Source organism: Thermobia domestica, unplaced genomic scaffold, assembly GCF_964235325.1.
Source record: "Thermobia domestica unplaced genomic scaffold, izTheDome1.hap1.1 HAP1_SCAFFOLD_335, whole genome shotgun sequence".
NCBI lineage: Eukaryota > Metazoa > Arthropoda > Insecta > Zygentoma > Lepismatidae > Thermobia > Thermobia domestica.
The window spans coordinates 104,977-110,808 of NW_027656048.1; positions in this window are offsets into that span (position 1 = coordinate 104,977).

Below are 5,832 nucleotides of genomic sequence, written 5' to 3' on the forward strand. Positions count from 1 at the left end.
TACTAATCTGATACATACATGCAGTTCATAAAATTATGTAGAACATGCTTTAGTGTCCAAAGAAGCCTCAAGAGCTTATGCATGTATTGGCATTTACCATAACTTCCCTTGCCTATTGCGAAAAAAAAAAAAATAATAAATAAATGGTTATGTAGGCCTTCAGGAAGGCAAACTTACCACTGCAGTTAGTTTAGATTGGTTCAACAATTTATTGTGTTTAACTAAAATATTGTGAGGAAAAGTCTCTTTTTTATTTAAAGCAGCCTAGGAACACCAATCTTCTCAGGAAAGTGTGCTCTTGCAAGTGGTTCCTTCCAAATAACCCCATCTTTCACACAGCTCTTACTACTATGAAAAGACATATTTTCCAAGTAGCCCCAAAAGCGGGGCTACTTGGAAAAAACATATTCTGGCTGTTGAAAGGTTTCAGTCTCCGTAAAATGTTGTTATGACTGCAGGGAAAGGTAACATGGACTAAGCTCTAGAAACATCACAACATGAAAAAATATGAATTGCAATAATTAACAAGGGGTGGTATGAAAAAAAAACTTTCCAAGTAACCCTAATTTGCGGTACTATTATTTAATGAAATAGTGTATATAATTTTAAAGAAATCCTTTCAATAACATGCTTTAGATATGGGAATGGATAATGTTAACTTTCCATTATTTCTTATGTACCTAGGTAAACCTTGATTCGAATTTTGAATAATTGAAATTTCGAACCGGATGATGGAACTAGTTATTGTAAACACGACCTACGAAGAATCAGTGTATAGTGTATGCATAGATATTCTCACTCTGAACAAGTAAAAAAAAAAAAAAAAAAAAAAAAAAAAAAAAAAAAAAGGACGAAAAAGATTTTTAAAACCTAATCCATTCAAATCCGGATCAAAAATTAGTATTAAAAACTAAATTTAAAAAATGACTGCAATCCACACTTGAAAACAGCCCAAAATCTTCAAAATTGCTTAACAAGAGAACAACCGTTTCCGCTATCTAGTGGCTAGCGATGCCTCTTTGTAGGTTTCTGGATTTGATTCCCGGTAGAATATTGAACGTACTCCACTTTAAATTGTAGGACCATGTCTCATGTAGCCTTGTGCTGAAAAGAGACTATAAAATTTATCAAACAAACTAACTGCGGGGAGTTCCATTTTTGCCACTGATCTTGTCTCTGTGATGTCATCCTTGTATAAAATTGTTACCATTGTTACTAAATCATTACTTTTCTTCTTCTTCTTCTTCTTCTTCTTCTTCTTCTTCTTATTATTATTATTATTATTATTATTATTATTATTATTATTATTATTATTATTACATTACTACATATATTTCATAGTAAGACCAAATTTAGAGTATACTTTAGCTGAAATTCATTTTCGAAAACTAGAGCGAATACAAAAGAGCTTTATCAAATATCTAGGTTTTTCAAAACTAGATACAATTTTGTTGCTTACAATTATGAACAATCGGCTATATTTTTAAAACTTGGCGTATTGAAAAATAGACATGTGTTATGCGATCAGACATTGACAAGATTTCGAAAATAATAAATTTTTCAGTCAAAAATTTATTTAGTTAAAACTTTTTAGTTAAAGGTTGTTATGTTAAGAGAAGTCAAGGTATGATTTATATTAATTGATTTAGTAGGTCTATTTTGCAGTACGTAAAGAACTAAGAAACTAAAGAAAAAGAAAAAAACTTTGACAACAACAAAAACAACAACAAAAAAAAAAACTGTTACAGGAGTTACATTCTCAGGTATTTAAATAACACAATAATATATCTGATTTAACATGAGAGATCAAAGATGAAAGTTAAGATTGAGTCAATACTGTAGTAGTACGTAAGCAAACATTGTATCTACTAATGATTTAAAAAAAAAAAATAAACAATCTATGGCTGTGACTGTACTAATTTCTGAAGTTATATTTGTTATATTTGACTGATTTCTACACTACAAATAAACCATTATTATTATTATTATTATTATTATTATTATTATTATTATTATTATTATTATTATTATTATTATTATTATTATTATTATTATTATTATTATTATTATTTTCCACATCAAAATTACCAATTTTATGAACTTATAATTATTCAGTTCTATACGTGGACTCCTATTTACCTTCAACTCTAGTTTCATAATTTCCAGGATCCCATATCCTTTCGAATGACGGGAAAAGGGAAATGGTCATCCCATTTCTACTCTCTTAGCTGAATGGCTGTCAAGCTGAAAGGGCTAGAACCTGTCTTCAAGCAAAAGTATCCGATAGGTAAATACATTCCCTATATTTCCATCTAGTCTGCCTTATTGATCTTGTACTGTACTTCCACTGTGAAATTAATTTAAAAATCATCTTAATTACCTTAACTAAATTTCACTTTCCCTATTAGAAAAAAATATCCTATCATCTTTCAATGATTTGAAGAAATCTTTGTTATGAAAACATAATGAATTTACAGCATAGCTTAGTGTTGGCCTAGAGGCATTACGTTGTAGAGACCTAGAGGCGAGAAAGTACTCGTCTAGTCTCCATTTCCCTGAAAATTACACAGGAAGTGAATCTTCAAATTCGAGACGAGACAAGAAACATGAGAATTCTCATCTAGTTTTCGAAACGAGATGGAAAAATTTTTCTTGAATCTTGTGAGCAACATTAATTCATCCAAATCTTCGATCTCAAACACTGTTTTAATATTACATGATTCATAGTTTATAAGAGGTATAGATTGATAAAGTGATTTACGAACATCAGGAAGAGCATTTGTCAACGTTTAAAAGATACGAAAGTCATTATACAATATTCATCAATAATAAATATGACTTGAATGTTAGTAATAGTAAATATGGCTTCGTGGACCTTTCGTGACGCGCAGGGATTCTGATAACTTCTAGACGAAATTAAGAGAAAAAATCAAGGCATACATTTTGTATATAGATTTACAAAATAAGAATACAAAAAAGTCGAGAGCAAACGAGACTTTTATAAAATTTATACGAAACGAGAAAATTTTATTTTTCGTCTCGTCTCGTTATAGTTAACCAACCGTGTCGTCATAAGCTTTCTTATCTCCCAAACTAATATTTAATAGGTTTGTTTCACGAATTTTCGTTCTAAATAGTAGTAAATAGGAATTAGAGAAAGTTTATGCCATACTTTGACTAAAATCCGAATTTAAATCTCAAATTTGAGGGCCCTTAATTCGGAACCAAAAGAGTGTACTCTATAATATTTCATACACATACTAAACTCACCAAATTTTACCATTCCCAGTGGTGAATCTAGAAAGTAAAAACTGGAGAGAGAGGAAAGCAAAACCCAGGTTATGAAAGGTATATAATGAGTTTACTATAAAATTTCAAAAATTTATAAATAATAGCATACATTTTCGTCACTCAAAAAACTGGGGGGATAGCCCCGGGTTAGATCAGTCACGGATCACTGATCATCACATAAAATTTGGGTAAGATCGAATGAATTTCAACAATCTTATATATATATATATATATATATATATATATATATATATATATATATAAGGGCGGATCCAAGGAGGGCTATAGCCTCAGGTATACACTGGATAAAATGGACTTCAATCCAGTTTTACACTGGATAAAGCGGCAAACTATGGTTTAGCCCCTCCCTTGATCATATCCTGGATCTGCCACTGTATATATATATATATATATATATATATATATATATATATATATATATATATATATATACTACCCTTATGATATTCAGTTTTCTTTTAGAATAATCAAATGAAAGACGAAAATAATTATATTATTAGTGAAGCAACCTACATTATGCTTTATTATTTTATCTATATATATAAATATGTTTTATCTATTCAGTAAATATGCTATATTTTAAATTTTATTCTAAATCCTTATTTTCTGTTTATCTGCTAATACTGTATTTTACATGTAACCACTTTTTTTTTCATATCAATAAGGTGAAATGAAATGCTACGAATTTATAAATATCATAAATTCATGAATTTTTGGTAACAGTTAAGGAAGCTTATAAGATAGTACGAAGCAGGGGCGTGCCCACGGGAAGAAGGGTCCACCACATCCGGACGCCCTCCCAAAACTTCCTAACTAAACATATATTTGTACACTTTCTTAATAAAACTACAGTTGCTTAACATGGAAATGTTTGATGTAGCATGAAAATTTGATTTTACACTTCATCTATACTTTTTCTCTTATTAAAAAAACAACATAGTTCTATCATTTTTTCTGAAACTATAGTTGGAGGTATTTTACAATTACTTATCAGGTACGGAATAATACCCATTCAATACTACATAAACGTAGTGGTTTGTAGTATTGGACTCCCCCCCCCCCCCCAACAAAAATTTCTGGGTGCACACCTGGTGCAGAGTTAAAACGTATACATACTGCAATAATAGCAAGTCAAGTCTTAAGAATAACAATTGAGTTACCTATTGCACACTCAGTTTCTTCATCTGCATTAGCCTAAGAGGTTGGTTAATTGCAAGTTTTAGATGAGCTTCAAGATTCTTTTCCTGTCAGGCATGACATTTCAGAATTCGAAATCCAATTGAGCATAGAAAATCTTCCCTCGACTGAAGCAGATAATAAATTGCTCTGATTCATAATGTGCACTGGCCACGAAATCATTAAACTTGAGTGTACTTATTTTAATTATTATTTCGTTCTGAACCACAGAACTGCAATTAAATGTTTAAATTATTAAGTTTGAAACTTCAGCATAGACATGTAAGTAGACAATATTTACTCTTTAAAAGAAAATATATCCTTCGTTAAAACGCCCTAGCTTGTCATTGTTGATGAAAGTAAACAGTAAAATAGTAAATTTAACTCTTGGTTTCAATAATCCTATTGATAACGACATTAGTCTGTCACATTACTTCCTAATAGTAAACAATCATATTAATAGATGTCGCTAGCGCTCAAGGAATTTGTTGATTTAGAACTATTGTGACGATTTAACAGTAATTTTAAAACTGTATTGTTTCAATTTAATTAGAATCTATTTCAAAGTAGGACATAATCATATTTGGTTTTCAGCATTAATATGTAGCTATTATTTCTAAAATAAGAAATTGTAACGATTTAATTGCAATTTATTTTGCATTGTTTCATTTTAATTATTTCAAAATAGGCCATAATCATATTTGGTTTTCAACATTAACGTATTATTTCTAAAATAATAAATTGTACCGATTTAATTGCAACTTACTTTTTGTTTCAATTTAATTATTTCAAAATAGGACAAATTCCATAATATTTAGTTTTCAGCATTAGTATGTATTATGTCTAAAATAATAAAATGTAATGATTTAATTGCAACTTACTTTGTATTGTTTCATTTTAATTATCTCAAAAAGGGTTGAGATTACACAGAAGAATAACATGCTCTGCTGTTTATTATTAGAAATTTCAGTTTAACGTTCCACGTTTATGCCCTTTAGGCTAAGGAAGACGGATGATTAAAGCAAGTGAATGATGGTGGAATAATTTATGGAATGATAATGTGGGAGGAAACGAAAGTACCCGAGAAAATCCACGGAGACGATGTGGTTTTTTTTATTAGGACAAGGGATATAAGCATATTTAGATGTAAGGATTAATATTTGAGTAATAACACATTGGTTAATAAGGCAAACCGCAAAGAAAGTAAATATGTCACATCTAAAACAATTAGATCTTTTATTTAAGAATGATTTTAACCAGAGATGTAAAATGGAGTGTATAGCATATACCCACCTAATATTTTTATAGACCAGCGAATACTCGCCTTATATTTTGCGAAGAAAC